Source organism: Oncorhynchus keta, chromosome 6 (genome assembly GCF_023373465.1).
Source record: "Oncorhynchus keta strain PuntledgeMale-10-30-2019 chromosome 6, Oket_V2, whole genome shotgun sequence".
NCBI lineage: Eukaryota > Metazoa > Chordata > Actinopteri > Salmoniformes > Salmonidae > Oncorhynchus > Oncorhynchus keta.
The window spans coordinates 42,781,506-42,800,567 of record NC_068426.1 but is presented as its reverse complement, the minus strand read 5'-3'; the positions used below and the strand labels follow the sequence as shown (position 1 = coordinate 42,800,567).

The following is a 19,062-nucleotide window of genomic DNA, read 5'->3' as shown; positions in this document are numbered from 1 at the left end:
ATGTTCAAATTAGCTGAGCTTATGAAATTAAACGACCACGAAGGGACTCGAACCCTCAATCTTCTGATTCGAAGTCAGACGCCTTATCCATTAGGCCACGCAGTCTATCTGATATATCCCTATTTGACATCATAGAGACTTTGCTATGCAACAGTAGACATCAAAGTTGTGAACCTGTCCGAATGAGGAAAGCTAGTGATATTTAACAAGTAAGATATTTCCCTCAATCTTGCGATGCCGAATCAGACACAATAATTCTCAGGCCTTGCAATATTAGATTATTAAAGATGAATAACAATGTCTTAGCTTTTCAAAGCAACAAGATTTCCCTTATTTCGGGAAATTGCAAAAATGTTCAAATTAGCTGAGCTTATGAAATTAAACGACCACGAAGGGACTCGAACCCTCAATCTTCTGATTCGAAGTCAGACGCCTTATCCATTAGGCCACGCAGTCTATCTGATATATCCCTATTTGACATCATAGAGACTTTGCTATGCAACAATAGACATCAAATTGTGAACCTGTCCGAATGAGGAAAGCGAGTGATTTTTAACAAGTACAAAGATACTCTTTCCTTCAATCTTGCGATGCAGATTCAGACACAATAATTCTCAGGCCTTGCAGTCTTCGATTATGAAAGTTGAACAACAATGTCCAAGCTTTTCAAAGCAACAAGACCAATGCCTTATTTAGGAAATTGCAAACATGTCCATATTAGCTGATTTAATGACATTAAACGAACACGAAAATGATTCAAAACCTCAATTTTCTGTTTCAAAGTAAGACGCCTTATCCACGAGGCAACACCTTCTACTCCATATTCTCCGATATGACATCAAACAGACGTTGCTTCGCAACAACAGACATCAAAATTGTGAACCTATCCGAATGAGGAAAGCAAGTGATATTTTACAAGTACGAAAAGACTATGTCCCTCAATCTTGCGATGCCGAATCAGACACAATATTTCTCAGGCCTTCAGTCTTAGATTATTAAAGTTGAACAAAAATGTCCAAGCTTTTCAAAGCAACAAGACCAATGCCTTATTTCGGGAAATTGCAAACATGTTCAAATTAGCTGAGCTAATAAAATTAAACGACCCTATTTGACATCATAGAGACTTTGCTATGCAACAGTAGACATCAAAGTTGTGAACCTGTCCGACTGAGGAAAGCTAGTGATATTTAACAAGTAAGAAGAGACCTTTTCCCTCAATCTTGCGATGCAGAATCAGACACAATAATTCTCAGGCCTTGCAATATTAGATTATTAAAGATGAATAACAAAGTCTGAGCTTTTCAAAGCAACAAGATTTCCCTTATTTCGGGAAATTGCAAACATGTTCAAATTAGCTGAGCTTATGAAATTAAACGACCACGAAGGGACTCGAACCCTCAATCTTCTGATTCGAAGTCAGACGCCTTATCCATTAGGCCACGCAGTCTATCTGATATATCCCTATTTGACATCATAGAGACTTTGCTATGCAACAGTAGACATCAAAGTTGTGAACCTGTCCGAATGAGGAAAGCTAGTGATATTTAACAAGTAAGATATTTCCCTCAATCTTGCGATGCGAATCAGACACAATAATTCTCAGGCCTTGCAATATTAGATTATTAAAGATGAATAACAATGTCTTAGCTTTTCAAAGCAACAAGATTTCCCTTATTTCGGGAAATTGCAAAAATGTTCAAATTAGCTGAGCTTATGAAATTAAACGACCACGAAGGGACTCGAACCCTCAATCTTCTGATTCGAAGTCAGACGCCTTATCCATTAGGCCACGCAGTCTATCTGATATATCCCTATTTGACATCATAGAGACTTTGCTATGCAACAATAGACATCAAATTGTGAACCTGTCCGAATGAGGAAAGCGAGTGATTTTTAACAAGTACAAAGATACTCTTTCCTTCAATCTTGCGATGCAGATTCAGACACAATAATTCTCAGGCCTTGCAGTCTTCGATTATGAGTTGAACAACAATGTCCAAGCTTTTCAAAGCAACAAGACCAATGCCTTATTTAGGAAATTGCAAACATGTCCATATTAGCTGATTTAATGACATTAAACGAACACGAAAATGATTCAAAACCTCAATTTTCTGTTTCAAAGTAAGACGCCTTATCCACGAGGCAACACCTTCTACTCCATATTCTCCGATATGACATCAAACAGACGTTGCTTCGCAACAACAGACATCAAAATTGTGAACCTATCCGAATGAGGAAAGCAAGTGATATTTTACAAGTACGAAAAGACTATGTCCCTCAATCTTGCGATGCCGAATTAGACACAATATTTCTCAGGCCTTTCAGTCTTCGATTATTAAAGTTGAACAAAAATGTCCAAGCTTTTCAAAGCAACAAGACCAATGCCTTATTTCGGGAAATTGCAAACATGTTCAAATTAGCTGAGCTAATAAAATTAAACGACCCTATTTGACATCATAGAGACTTTGCTATGCAACAAAGTTGTGAACCTGTCCGACTGAGGAAAGCTAGTGATATTTAACAAGTAAGAAGAGACCTTTTCCCTCAATCTTGCGATGCAGAATCAGACACAATAATTCTCAGGCCTTGCAATATTAGATTATTAAAGATGAATAACAAAGTCTTAGCTTTTCAAAGCAACAAGATTTCCCTTATTTCGGGAAATTGCAAACATGTTCAAATTAGCTGAGCTTATGAAATTAAACGACCACGAAGGGACTCGAACCCTCAATCTTCTGATTCGAAGTCAGACGCCTTATCCATTAGGCCACGCAGTCTATCTGATATATCCCTATTTGACATCATAGAGACTTTGCTATGCAACAATAGACATCAAATTGTGAACCTGTCCGAATGAGGAAAGCGAGTGATTTTTAACAAGTACAAAGATACTCTTTCCTTCAATCTTGCGATGCAGATTCAGACACAATAATTCTCAGGCCTTGCAATATTAGATTATTAAAGATGAATAACAATGTCTTAGCTTTTCAAAGCAACAAGATTTCCCTTATTTCGGGAAATTGCAAAAATGTTCAAATTAGCTGAGCTTATGAAATTAAACGACCACGAAGGGACTCGAACCCTCAATCTTCTGATTCGAAGTCAGACGCCTTATCCATTAGGCCACGCAGTCTATCTGATATATCCCTATTTGACATCATAGAGACTTTGCTATGCAACAATAGACATCAAATTGTGAACCTGTCCGAATGAGGAAAGCGAGTGATTTTTAACAAGTACAAAGATACTCTTTCCTTCAATCTTGCGATGCAGATTCAGACACAATAATTCTCAGGCCTTGCAGTCTTCGATTATGAAAGTTGAACAACAATGTCCAAGCTTTTCAAAGCAACAAGACCAATGCCTTATTTAGGAAATTGCAAACATGTCCATATTAGCTGATTTAATGACATTAAACGAACACGAAAATGATTCAAAACCTCAATTTTCTGTTTCAAAGTAAGACGCCTTATCCACGAGGCAACACCTTCTACTCCATATTCTCCGATATGACATCAAACAGACGTTGCTTCGCAACAACAGACATCAAAATTGTGAACCTATCCGAATGAGGAAAGCAAGTGATATTTTACAAGTACGAAAAGACTATGTCCCTCAATCTTGCGATGCCGAATCAGACACAATATTTCTCAGGCCTTTCAGTCTTAGATTATTAAAGTTGAACAAAAATGTCCAAGCTTTTCAAAGCAACAAGACCAATGCCTTATTTCGGGAAATTGCAAACATGTTCAAATTAGCTGAGCTAATAAAATTAAACGACCCTATTTGACATCATAGAGACTTTGCTATGCAACAGTAGACATCAAAGTTGTGAACCTGTCCGACTGAGGAAAGCTAGTGATATTTAACAAGTAAGAAGAGACCTTTTCCCTCAATCTTGCGATGCAGAATCAGACACAATAATTCTCAGGCCTTGCAATATTAGATTATTAAAGATGAATAACAAAGTCTTAGCTTTTCAAAGCAACAAGATTTCCCTTATTTCGGGAAATTGCAAACATGTTCAAATTAGCTGAGCTTATGAAATTAAACGACCACGAAGGGACTCGAACCCTCAATCTTCTGATTCGAAGTCAGACGCCTTATCCATTAGGCCACGCAGTCTATCTGATATATCCCTATTTGACATCATAGAGACTTTGCTATGCAACAGTAGACATCAAAGTTGTGAACCTGTCCGAATGAGGAAAGCTAGTGATATTTAACAAGTAAGATATTTCCCTCAATCTTGCGATGCAGAATCAGACACAATAATTCTCAGGCCTTGCAATATTAGATTATTAAAGATGAATAACAATGTCTTAGCTTTTCAAAGCAACAAGATTTCCCTTATTTCGGGAAATTGCAAAAATGTTCAAATTAGCTGAGCTTATGAAATTAAACGACCACGAAGGGACTCGAACCCTCAATCTTCTGATTCGAAGTCAGACGCCTTATCCATTAGGCCACGCAGTCTATCTGATATATCCCTATTTGACATCATAGAGACTTTGCTATGCAACAATAGACATCAAATTGTGAACCTGTCCGAATGAGGAAAGCGAGTGATTTTTAACAAGTACAAAGATACTCTTTCCTTCAATCTTGCGATGCAGATTCAGACACAATAATTCTCAGGCCTTGCAGTCTTCGATTATGAAAGTTGAACAACAATGTCCAAGCTTTTCAAAGCAACAAGACCAATGCCTTATTTAGGAAATTGCAAACATGTCCATATTAGCTGATTTAATGACATTAAACGAACACGAAAATGATTCAAAACCTCAATTTTCTGTTTCAAAGTAAGACGCCTTATCCACGAGGCAACACCTTCTACTCCATATTCTCCGATATGACATCAAACAGACGTTGCTTCGCAACAACAGACATCAAAATTGTGAACCTATCCGAATGAGGAAAGCAAGTGATATTTTACAAGTACGAAAAGACTATGTCCCTCAATCTTGCGATGCCGAATCAGACACAATATTTCTCAGGCCTTTCAGTCTTAGATTATTAAAGTTGAACAAAAATGTCCAAGCTTTTCAAAGCAACAAGACCAATGCCTTATTTCGGGAAATTGCAAACATGTTCAAATTAGCTGAGCTAATAAAATTAAACGACCCTATTTGACATCATAGAGACTTTGCTATGCAACAGTAGACATCAAAGTTGTGAACCTGTCCGACTGAGGAAAGCTAGTGATATTTAACAAGTAAGAAGAGACCTTTTCCCTCAATCTTGCGATGCAGAATCAGACACAATAATTCTCAGGCCTTGCAATATTAGATTATTAAAGATGAATAACAATGTCTTAGCTTTTCAAAGCAACAAGATTTCCCTTATTTCGGGAAATTGCAAACATGTTCAAATTAGCTGAGCTTATGAAATTAAACGACCACGAAGGGACTCGAACCCTCAATCTTCTGATTCGAAGTCAGACGCCTTATCCATTAGGCCACGCAGTCTATCTGATATATCCCTATTTGACATCATAGAGACTTTGCTATGCAACAATAGACATCAAATTGTGAACCTGTCCGAATGAGGAAAGCTAGTGATTTTAACAAGTACAAAGACTCTTTCCTTCAATCTTGCGATGCAGAATCAGACACAATAATTCTCAGGCCTTGCAGTCTTAGATTATTAAAGATGAATAACAATGTCCAAGCTTTTCAAAGCAACAAGATTTGCCTTATTTCGGGAAATTGCAAACATGTTCAAATTAGCTGAGCTTATGAAATTAAACGACCACGAAGGGACTCGAACCCTCAATCTTCTGATTAAGTCAGACGCCTTATCCATTGCAGTCTATCTGATATATCCCTATTTGACATCATAGAGACTTTGCTATGCAACAATAGACATCAAAGTTGTGAACCTGTCCGAATGAGGAAAGCTAGTGATTTTTAACAAGTACAAAGATACTCTTTCCTTCAATCTTGCGATGCAGAATTCAGACACAATAATTCTCAGGCCTTGCAGTCTTAGATTATTAAAGATGAATAACAATGTCTTAGCTTTTCAAAGAAACAAGATTTCCCTTATTTCGGGAAATTGCAAACATGTTCAAATTAGCTGAGCTTATGAAATTAAACGACCACGAAGGGACTCAAATCCTCAATCTTCTGATTCGAAGTCAGACGCCTTATCCATTAGGCCACGCAGTCTATCTGATATATCCCTATTTGACATCATAGAGACTTTGCTATGCAACAATAGACATCAAATTGTGAACCTGTCCGAATGAGGAAAGCGAGTGATTTTTAACAAGTACAAAGATACTCTTTCCTTCAATCTTGCGATGCAGATTCAGACACAATAATTCTCAGGCCTTGCAGTCTTAGATTATTAAAGTTGAACAACAATGTCCAAGCTTTTCAAAGCAACAAGACCAATGCCTTATTTAGGGAAATTGCAAACATGTACAAATTAGCTGAGCTAATGAAATTAAACGACCCTATTTGACATCATAGAGACTTTGCTATGCAACAGTAGACATCAAAGTTGTGAACCTGTCCGAATGAGGAAAGCTAGTGATATTTAACAAGTAAGATATTTCCCTCAATCTTGCGATGCCGAATCAGACACAATAATTCTCAGGCCTTGCAATATTAGATTATTAAAGATGAATAACAATGTCTTAGCTTTTCAAAGCAACAAGATTTCCCTTATTTCGGGAAATTGCAAACATGTTCAAATTAGCTGAGCTTATGAAATTAAACGACCACGAAGGGACTCGAACCCTCAATCTTCTGATTCGAAGTCAGACGCCTTATCCATTAGGCCACGCAGTCTATCTGATATATCCCTATTTGACATCATAGAGACTTTGCTATGCAACAATAGACATCAAATTGTGAACCTGTCCGAATGAGGAAAGCGAGTGATTTTTAACAAGTACAAAGATACTCTTTCCTTCAATCTTGCGATGCAGATTCAGACACAATAATTCTCAGGCCTTGCAGTCTTAGATTATTAAAGTTGAACAACAATGTCCAAGCTTTTCAAAGCAACAAGACCAATGCCTTATTTAGGGAAATTGCAAACATGTTCAAATTAGCTGAGCTAATGAAATTAAACGAAGGGACTCAAAACCTCAATTTGACATCATAGAGACTTTGCTATGCAACAGTAGACATCAACAATAGACATCAAAGTTGTGAACCTGTCCGAATGAGGAAAGCAAGTGATATTTAACAAGTAAGATATTTCCCTCAATCTTGCGATGCCGAATCAGACACAATAATTCTCAGGCCTTGCAGTCTTAGATTATTAAAGATGAATAACAATGTCTTAGCTTTTCAAAGAAACAAGATTTCCCTTATTTCGGGAAATTGCAAACATGTTCAAATTAGCTGAGCTTATGAAATTAAACGACCACGAAGGGACTCGAACCCTCAATCTTCTGATTCGAAGTCAGACGCCTTATCCATTAGGCCACGCAGTCTATCTGATATATCCCTATTTGACATCATAGAGACTTTGCTATGCAACAATAGACATCAAATTGTGAACCTGTCCGAATGAGGAAAGCGAGTGATTTTTAACAAGTACAAAGATACTCTTTCCTTCAATCTTGCGATGCAGATTCAGACACAATAATTCTCAGGCCTTGCAGTCTTAGATTATTAAAGTTGAACAACAATGTCCAAGCTTTTCAAAGCAACAAGACCAATGCCTTATTTAGGGAAATTGCAAACATGTACAAATTAGCTGAGCTAATGAAATTAAACGACCCTATTTGACATCATAGAGACTTTGCTATGCAACAGTAGACATCAAAGTTGTGAACCTGTCCGAATGAGGAAAGCTAGTGATATTTAACAAGTAAGATATTTCCCTCAATCTTGCGATGCCGAATCAGACACAATAATTCTCAGGCCTTGCAATATTAGATTATTAAAGATGAATAACAATGTCTTAGCTTTTCAAAGCAACAAGATTTCCCTTATTTCGGGAAATTGCAAACATGTTCAAATTAGCTGAGCTTATGAAATTAAACGACCACGAAGGGACTCGAACCCTCAATCTTCTGATTCGAAGTCAGACGCCTTATCCATTAGGCCACGCAGTCTATCTGATATATCCCTATTTGACATCATAGAGACTTTGCTATGCAACAATAGACATCAAATTGTGAACCTGTCCGAATGAGGAAAGCGAGTGATTTTTAACAAGTACAAAGATACTCTTTCCTTCAATCTTGCGATGCAGATTCAGACACAATAATTCTCAGGCCTTGCAGTCTTAGATTATTAAAGTTGAACAACAATGTCCAAGCTTTTCAAAGCAACAAGACCAATGCCTTATTTAGGGAAATTGCAAACATGTCAAATTAGCTGAGCTAATGAAATTAAACGACCCTATTTGACATCATAGAGACTTTGCTATGCAACAGTAGACATCAAAGTTGTGAACCTGTCCGAATGAGGAAAGCTAGTGATATTTAACAAGTAAGATATTTCCCTCAATCTTGCGATGCCGAATCAGACACAATAATTCTCAGGCCTTGCAATATTAGATTATTAAAGATGAATAACAATGTCTTAGCTTTTCAAAGCAACAAGATTTCCCTTATTTCGGGAAATTGCAAACATGTTCAAATTAGCTGAGCTTATGAAATTAAACGACCACGAAGGGACTCGAACCCTCAATCTTCTGATTCGAAGTCAGACGCCTTATCCATTAGGCCACGCAGTCTATCTGATATATCCCTATTTGACATCATAGAGACTTTGCTATGCAACAATAGACATCAAATTGTGAACCTGTCCGAATGAGGAAAGCGAGTGATTTTTAACAAGTACAAAGATACTCTTTCCTTCAATCTTGCGATGCAGATTCAGACACAATAATTCTCAGGCCTTGCAGTCTTAGATTATTAAAGTTGAACAACAATGTCCAAGCTTTTCAAAGCAACAAGACCAATGCCTTATTTAGGGAAATTGCAAACATGTACGAATTAGCTGAGCTAATGAAAATAAACGACCCTATTTGACATCATAGAGACTTTGCTATGCAACAGTAGACATCAAAGTTGTGAACCTGTCCGAATGAGGAAAGCTAGTGATATTTAACAAGTAAGAAGAGACCTTTTCCCTCAATCTTGCGATGCCGAATCAGACACAATAATTCTCAGGCCTTGCAGTCTTAGATTATTAAAGATGAATAACAATGTCTTAGCTTTTCAAAGCAACAAGATTTCCCTTATTTCGGGAAATTGCAAACATGTCCATATTTGCTGATTTAATGACATTAAACGACCACGAAAATGCTTCAAAACCTCAATTTTCTGTTTCGAAGTAAGACGCCTTATCCACGAGGCAACACCTTCTACTCCATATTCTCCGATATGACATCAAACAGACGTTGCTTAGCAACAACAGACATCAAAATTGTGAACCTATCCGAATGAGGAAAGCTAGTGATATTTTACAAGTACGAAAAGACTATGTCCCTCAATCTCGCGATGCCGAATCAGACACAATATTTCTCTGGCCTTTCAGTCTTAAGATTATTAAAGTCGAACAAAAATGTCCAAGCTTTTCAAAGCAACAAGACCAATGCCTTATTTCGGGAAATTGCAAACATGTTCAAATTAGCTAAGCTTATGCAATTAAACGACCACAAAGGGACTCGAACCCTCAATCTTCTGATTTGAAGTCAGACGCCTTATCCATTAGGCCACGCAGTCTATCTGAAATATCCCTATTTGACATCATAGAGACTTTGCTATGCAACAATAGACATCAAATTGTGAACCTGTCCGAATGAGGAAAGCGAGTGATTTTTAACAAGTACAAAGATACTCTTTCCTTCAATCTTGCGATGCAGATTCAGACACAATAATTCTCAGGCCTTGCAGTCTTAGATTATTAAAGTTGAACAACAATGTCCAAGCTTTTCAAAGCAACAAGACCAATGCCTTATTTAGGGAAATTGCAAACATGTACGAATTAGCTGAGCTAATGAAATTAAACGACCCTATTTGACATCATAGAGACTTTGCTATGCAACAGTAGACATCAAAGTTGTGAACCTGTCCGAATGAGGAAAGCTAGTGATATTTAACAAGTAAGATATTTCCCTCAATCTTGCGATGCCGAATCAGACACAATAATTCTCAGGCCTTGCAATATTAGATTATTAAAGATGAATAACAATGTCTTAGCTTTTCAAAGCAACAAGATTTCCCTTATTTCGGGAAATTGCAAACATGTTCAAATTAGCTGAGCTTATGAAATTAAACGACCACGAAGGGACTCGAACCCTCAATCTTCTGATTCGAAGTCAGACGCCTTATCCATTAGGCCACGCAGTCTATCTGATATATCCCTATTTGACATCATAGAGACTTTGCTATGCAACAATAGACATCAAATTGTGAACCTGTCCGAATGAGGAAAGCGAGTGATTTTTAACAAGTACAAAGATACTCTTTCCTTCAATCTTGCGATGCAGATTCAGACACAATAATTCTCAGGCCTTGCAGTCTTAGATTATTAAAGATGAACAACAATGTCCAAGCTTTTCAAAGCAACAAGACCAATGCCTTATTTCGGGAAATTGCAAACATGTCCAATTAGCTGATTTAATGACATTAAACGAACACGAAAATGATTCAAAACCTCAATTTTCTGTTTCAAAGTAAGACGCCTTATCCACGAGGCAACACCTTCTACTCCATATTTGACATCAAGAGACTTTGCTTATGCAACAACAGACATCAAAATTGTGAACCTGTCCGAATGAGGAAAGCTAGTGATATTTTACAAGTACAAAAGACTATGTCCCTCAATCTTGCGATGCCGAATCAGACACAATATTTCTCAGGCCTTGCAGTCTTAGATTATTAAAGATGAACAAAAATGTCCAAGCTTTTCAAAGCAACAAGACCAATGCCTTATTTCGGGAAATTGCAAACATGTTCAAATTAGCTGAGCTGATGAAATTAAATGACCACAAAGGGACTCGAAAATTAAACAGTCTATCTGATATATCCCTATTTGACATCATAGAGACTTTGCTATGCAACAGTAGACATCAAAGTTGTGAACCTGTCCGAATGAGGAAAGCTAGTGATATTTAACAAGTAAAAGATATTTCCCTCAATCTTGCGATGCAGAATCAGACACAATAATTCTCAGGCCTTGCAGTCTTAGATTATTAAAGATGAATAACAATGTCAAGCTTTTCAAAGCAAACAAGATTTCCCTTATTTCGGGAAATTGCAAACATGTCCATATTTGCTGATTTAATGACATTAAACGACCACGAAAATGCTTCAAAACCTCAATTTTCTGTTTCGAAGTAAGACGCCTTATCCACGAGGCAACACCTTCTACTCCATATTCTCCGATATGACATCAAACAGACGTTGCTTCGCAACAACAGACATCAAAATTGTGAACCTATCCGAATGAGGAAAGCAAGTGATATTTTACAAGTACGAAAAGACTATGTCCCTCAATCTTGCGATGCCGAATCAGACACAATATTTCTCAGGCCTTGCAATATTAGATTATTAAAGATGAATAACAATGTCTTAGCTTTTCAAAGCAACAAGATTACCCTTATTTCGGGAAATTGCAAACATTTTCAAATTAGCTGAGCTTATGAAATTAAACGACCCTATTTGACATCATAGAGACTTTGCTAAACAGTAGACATCAAAGTTTGAACCTGTCCGAATGAGGAAAGCAAGTGATATTTAATGAAATTAAACAATGACTATTTCACAAGATTTCCCTTATTTTGGGAAATTGCAAACATGTTCAAATTAGCTGAGTTTATGAAATTAAACGACCACGAAGGGACTCAAACCCTCAATCTTCTGATTCGAAGTCAGACGCCTTATCCATTAGGCCACGCAGTCTAACTGATATATCCCTATTTGACATCATAGAGACTTTGCTATGCAACAATAGACATCAAATTGTGAACCTGTCCGAATGAGGAAAGCGAGTGATTTTTAACAAGTACAAAGATACTCTTTCCTTCAATCTTGCGATGCAGATTCAGACACAATAATTCTCAGGCCTTGCAGTCTTAGATTATTAAAGTTGAACAACAATGTCCAAGCTTTTCAAAGCAACAAGACCAATGCCTTATTTAGGGAAATTGCAAACATGTACGAATTAGCTGAGCTAATGAAATTAAACGACCCTATTTGACATCATAGAGACTTTGCTATGCAACAATAGACATCAAATTGTGAACCTGTCCGAATGAGGAAAGCGAGTGATTTTTAACAAGTACAAAGATACTCTTTCCTTCAATCTTGCGATGCAGATTCAGACACAATAATTCTCAGGCCTTGCAGTCTTAGATTATTAAAGTTGAACAACAATGTCCAAGCTTTTCAAAGCAACAAGACCAATGCCTTATTTCGGGAAATTGCAAAAATGTTCAAATTAGCTGAGCTTATGAAATTAAATAACGCTTTATCCATTAGGCCACGCAGTCTATCTGATATATCCCTATTTGACATCATAGAGACTTTGCTATGCAACAGTAGACATCAAAGTTGTGAACCTGTCCGAATGAGGAAAGCTAGTGATATTTAACAAGTAAGAAAGATATTTCCCTCAATCTTGCGATGCGAATCAGACACAATAATTCTCAGGCCTTGCAATATTAGATTATTAAAGATGAATAACAATGTCTTAGCTTTTCAAAGCAACGAGATTTCCCTTATTTCGGGAAATTGCAAACATGTTCAAATTAGCTGAGCTTATGAAATAAAACGACCACGAAGGGACTTGAACACTCAATCTTCTGATTCGAAGTCAGACGCCTTATCCATTAGGCCACGCAGTCTATCTGATATATCCCTATTTGACATCATAGAGACTTTGCTATGCAACAATAGACATCAAATTGTGAACCTGTCCGAATGTGGAAAGCGAGTGATTTTTAACAAGTACAAAGTTACTCTTTCCTTCAATCTTGCGATGCAGATTCAGACACAATAATTCTCAGGCCTTGCAGTCTTCGATTATGAAAGATGAACAACAATGTCCAAGCTTTTCAAAGCAACAAGTCCAATGCCTTATTTAGGGAAATTGCAAACATGTACGAATTAGCTGAGCTAATGAAATTAAACGACCCTATTTGACATCATAGAGACTTTGCTATGCAACAATAGACATCAAATTGTGAACCTGTCCGAATGAGGAAAGCGAGTGATTTTTAACAAGTACAAAGATACTCTTTCCTTCAATCTTGCGATGCAGATTCAGACACAATAATTCTCAGGCCTTGCAGTCTTAGATTATTAAAGTTGAACAACAATGTCCAAGCTTTTCAAAGCAACAAGACCAATGCCTTATTTAGGGAAATTGCAAACATGTACGAATTAGCTGAGCTAATGAAATTAAACGACCCTATTTGACATCATAGAGACTTTGCTATGCAACAATAGACATCAAATTGTGAACCTGTCCGAATGAGGAAAGCGAGTGATTTTTAACAAGTACAAAGATACTATTTCCTTCAATCTTGCGATGCAGATTTAGTCACAATAATTCTCAGGCCTTGCAGTCTTCGATTATGAAAGTTGAACAACAATGTCCAAGCTTTTCAAAGCAACAAGACCAATGCCTTATTTCGGGAAATTGCAAAAATGTTCAAATTAGCTGAGCTTATGAAATTAAATGACCACGAAGGGACTCGAACCATCAATCTTGTGAAGTCCGAAGCTTTATCCATTAGACCACGCAGTCTATGTGATACATCCCTATTTGACATCATAGAGACTTTGCTATGCAACAGTAGACATCAAAGTTGTGACCCTGTCCGAATGAGGAAAGCTAGTGATATTTAACAAGTAAGAAGAGACCTTTTCCCTCAATCTTGCGATGCCGAATCAGACACAATAATTCTCAGGCCTTGCAATATTAGATTATTAAAGATGAATAACAATGTCTTAGCTTTTCAAAGCAACGAGATTTCCCTTATTTCGGGAAATTGCAAACATGTTCAAATTAGCTGAGCTTATGAAATAAAACGACCACGAAGGGACTTGAACACTCAATCTTCTGATTCGAAGTCAGACGCCTTATCCATTAGGCCACGCAGTCTATCTGATATATCCCTATTTGACATCATAGAGACTTTGCTATGCAACAATAGACATCAAATTGTGAACCTGTCCGAATGTGGAAAGCGAGTGATTTTTAACAAGTACAAAGTTACTCTTTCCCTCAATCTTGCGATGCCGAATCAGACACAATATTTCTCAGGCCTTTCAGTCTTAGATTATTAAAGTTGAACAAAAATGTCCAAGCTTTTCAAAGCAACAAGACCAATGCCTTATTTCGGGAAATTGTAAACATGTTCAAATTAGCTGAGCTAATGAAATTAAACGACCCTATTTGACATCATAGAGACTTTGCTATGCAACAGTAGACATCAAAGTTGTGAACCTGTCCGAATGAGGAAAGCAAGTGATATTTAACAAGTAAGATATTTCCCTCAATCTTGCGATGCCGAATCAGACACAATAATTCTCAGGCCTTGCAGTCTTAGATTATTAAAGATGAATAACAATGTCTTAGCTTTTCAAAGCAACAAGATTTCCCTTATTTCGGGAAATTGCAAACATGTCCATATTTGCTGATTTAATGACATTAAACGACCACGAAAATGCTTCAAAACCTCAATCTTCTGATTCGAAGTCAGACGCCTTATCCATTAGGCCACGCCGTTGCTATGCAACAATAGACATCAAATTGTGAACCTGTCCGAATGAGGAAAGCGAGTGATTTTTAACAAGTACAAAGATACTCTTTCCTTCAATCTTGCGATGCAGATTCAGACAACATAATTCTCAGGCCTTGCAGTCTTCGATTATGAAAGTTGAACAACAATGTCCAAGCTTTTCAAAGCAACAAGACCAATGCCTTATTTAGGAAATTGCAAACATGTCCATATTAGCTGATTTAATGACATTAAACGAACACGAAAATGATTCAAAACCTAAATTTTCTGTTTCAAAGTAAGACGCCTTATCCACGAGGCAACACCTTCTACTCCATATTCTCTGATATGACATCAAACAGACGTTGCTTCGCAACAACAGACATCAAAATTGTGAACCTATCCGAATGAGGAAAGCAAGTGATATTTTACAAGTACGAAAAGACTATGTCCCTCAATCTTGCGATGCCGAATCAGACACAATATTTCTCAGGCCTTTCAGTCTTAGATTATTAAAGTCGAACAAAAATGTCCAAGCTTTTCAAAGCAACAAGACCAATAGCTTATTTCGGGAAATTGCAAAAATGTTCAAATTAGCTAAGCTTATGAAATTAAACGACCACAAAGGGACTCGAACCCTCAATCTTCTGATTCGAAGTCAGATGCCTTATCCATTAGGCCACGCAGTCTATCTGATATATCCCTATTTGACATCATAGAGACTCTGCTATGCAACAGTAGACATCAAAGTTGTGACCCTGTCCGAATGAGTAAAGCGAGTGATTTTTAACAAGTACAAAGATACTCTTTCCTTCAATCTTGCGATGCAGATTCAGACACAATAATTCTCAGGCCTTGCAGTCTTCGATTATGAAAGTTGAACAACAATGTCCAAGCTTTTCAAAGCAACAAGACCAATGCCTTATTTCGGGAAATTGTAAACATGTTCAAATTAGCTGAGCTAATAAAATTAAACGACCCTATTTGACATCATAGAGACTTTGCTATGCAACAGTAGACATCAAAGTTGTGAACCTGTCCGACTGAGGAAAGCTAGTGATATTTAACAAGTAAGAAGAGACCTTTTCCCTCAATCTTGCGATGCAGAATCAGACACAATAATTGTCAGGCCTTGCAATATTAGATTATTAAAGATGAATAACAATGTCTTAGCTTTTCAAAGCAACAAGATTTCCCTTATTTCGGGAAATTGCAAAAATGTTCAAATTAGCTGAGCTTATGAAATTAAACGACCACGAAGGGACTCGAACCCTCAATCTTCTGATTCGAAGTCAGACGCCTTATCCATTAGGCCACGCAGTCTATCTGATATATCCCTATTTGACATCATAGAGACTTTGCTATGCAACAATAGACATCAAATTGTGAACCTGTCCGAATGAGGAAAGCGAGTGATTTTTAACAAGTACAAAGATACTCTTTCCTTCAATCTTGCGATGCAGATTCAGACACAATAATTCTCAGGCCTTGCAGTCTTCGATTATGAAAGTTGAACAACAATGTCCAAGCTTTTCAAAGCAACAAGACCAATGCCTTATTTCGGGAAATTGCAAAAATGTTCAAATTAGCTGAGCTTATGAAATTAAATGACCACCAAGGGACTCGAACCCTCAATCTTGTGAAGTCAGACACCTTATCCATTAGGCCACGCAGTCTATGTGATACATCCCTATTTGACATCATAGAGACTCTGCTATGCAACAGTAGACATCAAAGTTGTGACCCTGTCCGAATGAGGAAAGCGAGTGATTTTTAACAAGTACAAAGATACTCTTTCCTTCAATCTTGCGATGCAGATTCAGACACAATAATTCTCAGGCCTTGCAGTCTTAGATTATTAAAGTTGAACAACAATGTCCAAGCTTTTCAAAGCAACAAGACCAATGCCTTATTTAGGGAAATTGCAAACATGTACGAATTAGCTGAGCTAATGAAATTAAACGACCCTATTTGACATCATAGAGACTTTGCTATGCAACAGTAGACATCAAAGTTGTGAACCTGTCCGAATGAGGAAAGCAAGTGATATTTAACAAGTAAGATATTTCCCTCAATCTTGCGATGCCGAATCAGACACAATAATTCTCAGGCCTTGCAGTCTTAGATTATTAAAGATGAATAATAATGTCTTAGCTTTTCAAAGCAACAAGATTTCCCTTATTTCGGGAAATTGCAAACATGTCCATATTTGCTGATTTAATGACATTAAACGACCACGAAAATGCTTCAAAACCTCAATTTTCTGTTTCGAAGTAAGACGCCTTATCCACGAGGCAACACCTTCTACTCCATATTCTCCGATATGACATCAAACAGACGTTGCTTAGCAACAACAGACATCAAAATTGTGAACCTATCCGAATGAGGAAAGCAAGTGATATTTTACAAGTACGAAAAGACTATGTCCCTCAATCTTGCGATGCCGAATCAGACACAATATTTCTCAGGCCTTTCAGTCTTAGATTATTAAAGTCGAACAAAAATGTCCAAGCTTTTCAAAGCAACAAGACCAATAGCTTATTTCGGGAAATTGCAAACATGTTCAAATTAGCTGAGCTAATGAAATTAAACGACCACAAAGGGACTCGAACCCTCAATCTTCTGATTCGAAGTCAGACGCCTTATCCATTAGGCCACGCAGTCTATCTGATATATCCCTATTTGACATCATAGAGACTCTGCAATGCAACAGTAGACATCAAAGTTGTGACCCTGTCCGAATGAGGAAAGCGAGTGATTTTTAACAAGTACAAAGATACTCTTTCCTTCAATCTTGCGATGCAGATTCAGACACAATAATTCTCAGGCCTTGCAGTCTTAGATTATTAAAGTTGAACAACAATGTCCAAGCTTTTCAAAGCAACAAGACCAATGCCTTATTTAGGGAAATTGCAAACATGTACGAATTAGCTGAGCTAATGAAATTAAACGACCCTATTTGACATCATAGAGACTTTGCTATGCAACAGTAGACATCAAAGTTGTGAACCTGTCCGAATGAGGAAAGCAAGTGATATTTAACAAGTAAGATATTTCCCTCAATCTTGCGATGATCGAATCAGACACAATAATTCTCAGGCCTTGCAGTCTTAGATTATTAAAGATGAATAATAATGTCTTAGCTTTTCAAAGCAACAAGATTTCCCTTATTTCGGGAAATTGCAAACATGTCCATATTTGCTGATTTAATGACATTAAACGACCACGAAAATGCTTCAAAACCTCAATTTTCTGTTTCGAAGTAAGACGCCTTATCCACGAGGCAACACCTTCTACTCCATATTCTCCGATATGACATCAAACAGACGTTGCTTAGCAACAACAGACATCAAAATTGTGAACCTATCCGAATGAGGAAAGCAAGTGATATTTTACAAGTACGAAAAGACTATGTCCCTCAATCTTGCGATGCCGAATCAGACACAATATTTCTCAGGCCTTTCAGTCTTAGATTATTAAAGTGAACAAAAATGTCCAAGCTTTTCAAAGCAACAAGACCAATAGCCTTATTTCGGGAAATTGCAAACATGTTCAAATTAGCTGAGCTTATGAAATTAAAGACCACAAAGGGACTCGAACCTCAATCTTCTGATTCGAAGTCAGACGCCTTATCCATTAGGCCACGCAGTCTATCTGATATATCCCTATTTGACATCATAGAGACTTTGCTATGCAACAATAGACATCAAATTGTGAACCTGTCCGAATGAGGAAAGCGAGTGATTTTTAACAAGTACAAAGATACTCTTTCCTTCAATCTTGCGATGCAGATTCAGACACAATAATTCTCAGGCCTTGCAGTCTTAGATTATTAAAGTTGAACAACAATGTCCAAGCTTTTCAAAGCAACAAGACCAATGCCTTATTTAGGGAAATTGCAAACATGTACGAATTAGCTGAGCTAATGAAATTAAACGACCCTATTTGACATCATAGAGACTTTGTTATGCAACAGTAGACATCAAAGTTGTGAACCTGTCCGACTGAGGAAAGCTAGTTATATTTAACAAGTAAGAAGAGACCTTTTCCCTCAATCTTGCGATGCAGAATCAGACACAATAATTCTCAGGCCTTGTAATATTAGATTATTAAAGATGAATAACAATGTCTAAGCTTTTCAAAGCAACAAGATTTCCCTTATTTCGGGAAATTGCAAACATGTTCAAATTAGCTGAGCTTATGAAATTAAACGACCACGAAGGGACTTGAACCCTCAATCTTCTGATTCGAAGTCAGACGCCTTATCCATTAGGCCACGCAGTCTATCTGATATATCCCTATTTGACATCATAGAGACTTTGCTATGCAACATAGACATCAAATTGTGAACCTGTCCGA

The 19,062-nt window shown here is 37.3% G+C and overlaps 21 non-coding genes across 21 annotated transcripts; all 21 read right to left on the bottom strand.

Annotated features, from left to right (window-relative positions):
- Nucleotides 1-32: 32 nt before the first annotated feature.
- Nucleotides 33-105, bottom strand: trnar-ucg (transfer RNA arginine (anticodon UCG)). The gene has a single exon. It is a non-coding gene; the product is annotated as a tRNA-Arg (tRNA).
- A 278-nt stretch (nucleotides 106-383) lies between these two features.
- Nucleotides 384-456, bottom strand: trnar-ucg (transfer RNA arginine (anticodon UCG)). Its single transcript has one exon. It is a non-coding gene; the product is annotated as a tRNA-Arg (tRNA).
- A 918-nt stretch (nucleotides 457-1,374) lies between these two features.
- Nucleotides 1,375-1,447, bottom strand: trnar-ucg (transfer RNA arginine (anticodon UCG)). The gene has a single exon. It is a non-coding gene; the product is annotated as a tRNA-Arg (tRNA).
- A 277-nt stretch (nucleotides 1,448-1,724) lies between these two features.
- Nucleotides 1,725-1,797, bottom strand: trnar-ucg (transfer RNA arginine (anticodon UCG)). Its single transcript has one exon. It is a non-coding gene; the product is annotated as a tRNA-Arg (tRNA).
- A 907-nt stretch (nucleotides 1,798-2,704) lies between these two features.
- Nucleotides 2,705-2,777, bottom strand: trnar-ucg (transfer RNA arginine (anticodon UCG)). The gene has a single exon. It is a non-coding gene; the product is annotated as a tRNA-Arg (tRNA).
- Nucleotides 2,778-3,060: 283 nt separating this feature from the next.
- Nucleotides 3,061-3,133, bottom strand: trnar-ucg (transfer RNA arginine (anticodon UCG)). Its single transcript has one exon. It is a non-coding gene; the product is annotated as a tRNA-Arg (tRNA).
- Nucleotides 3,134-4,052: 919 nt separating this feature from the next.
- On the bottom strand, nucleotides 4,053-4,125 carry trnar-ucg (transfer RNA arginine (anticodon UCG)). Its single transcript has one exon. It is a non-coding gene; the product is annotated as a tRNA-Arg (tRNA).
- A 278-nt stretch (nucleotides 4,126-4,403) lies between these two features.
- Nucleotides 4,404-4,476, bottom strand: trnar-ucg (transfer RNA arginine (anticodon UCG)). Its single transcript has one exon. It is a non-coding gene; the product is annotated as a tRNA-Arg (tRNA).
- Nucleotides 4,477-5,395: 919 nt separating this feature from the next.
- Nucleotides 5,396-5,468, bottom strand: trnar-ucg (transfer RNA arginine (anticodon UCG)). The gene has a single exon. It is a non-coding gene; the product is annotated as a tRNA-Arg (tRNA).
- A 1,256-nt stretch (nucleotides 5,469-6,724) lies between these two features.
- Nucleotides 6,725-6,797, bottom strand: trnar-ucg (transfer RNA arginine (anticodon UCG)). Its single transcript has one exon. It is a non-coding gene; the product is annotated as a tRNA-Arg (tRNA).
- A 580-nt stretch (nucleotides 6,798-7,377) lies between these two features.
- Nucleotides 7,378-7,450, bottom strand: trnar-ucg (transfer RNA arginine (anticodon UCG)). The gene has a single exon. It is a non-coding gene; the product is annotated as a tRNA-Arg (tRNA).
- A 554-nt stretch (nucleotides 7,451-8,004) lies between these two features.
- Nucleotides 8,005-8,077, bottom strand: trnar-ucg (transfer RNA arginine (anticodon UCG)). The gene has a single exon. It is a non-coding gene; the product is annotated as a tRNA-Arg (tRNA).
- Nucleotides 8,078-8,630: 553 nt separating this feature from the next.
- On the bottom strand, nucleotides 8,631-8,703 carry trnar-ucg (transfer RNA arginine (anticodon UCG)). Its single transcript has one exon. It is a non-coding gene; the product is annotated as a tRNA-Arg (tRNA).
- Nucleotides 8,704-10,251: 1,548 nt separating this feature from the next.
- On the bottom strand, nucleotides 10,252-10,324 carry trnar-ucg (transfer RNA arginine (anticodon UCG)). The gene has a single exon. It is a non-coding gene; the product is annotated as a tRNA-Arg (tRNA).
- A 1,481-nt stretch (nucleotides 10,325-11,805) lies between these two features.
- trnar-ucg (transfer RNA arginine (anticodon UCG)) lies at nucleotides 11,806-11,878 on the bottom strand. The gene has a single exon. It is a non-coding gene; the product is annotated as a tRNA-Arg (tRNA).
- An 871-nt stretch (nucleotides 11,879-12,749) lies between these two features.
- On the bottom strand, nucleotides 12,750-12,822 carry trnar-ucg (transfer RNA arginine (anticodon UCG)). Its single transcript has one exon. It is a non-coding gene; the product is annotated as a tRNA-Arg (tRNA).
- A 1,189-nt stretch (nucleotides 12,823-14,011) lies between these two features.
- trnar-ucg (transfer RNA arginine (anticodon UCG)) lies at nucleotides 14,012-14,084 on the bottom strand. Its single transcript has one exon. It is a non-coding gene; the product is annotated as a tRNA-Arg (tRNA).
- Nucleotides 14,085-15,319: 1,235 nt separating this feature from the next.
- On the bottom strand, nucleotides 15,320-15,392 carry trnar-ucg (transfer RNA arginine (anticodon UCG)). The gene has a single exon. It is a non-coding gene; the product is annotated as a tRNA-Arg (tRNA).
- Nucleotides 15,393-15,953: 561 nt separating this feature from the next.
- Nucleotides 15,954-16,026, bottom strand: trnar-ucg (transfer RNA arginine (anticodon UCG)). The gene has a single exon. It is a non-coding gene; the product is annotated as a tRNA-Arg (tRNA).
- A 1,268-nt stretch (nucleotides 16,027-17,294) lies between these two features.
- Nucleotides 17,295-17,367, bottom strand: trnar-ucg (transfer RNA arginine (anticodon UCG)). The gene has a single exon. It is a non-coding gene; the product is annotated as a tRNA-Arg (tRNA).
- Nucleotides 17,368-18,914: 1,547 nt separating this feature from the next.
- Nucleotides 18,915-18,987, bottom strand: trnar-ucg (transfer RNA arginine (anticodon UCG)). The gene has a single exon. It is a non-coding gene; the product is annotated as a tRNA-Arg (tRNA).
- Between the last annotated feature and the right edge of the window lie 75 nt (nucleotides 18,988-19,062).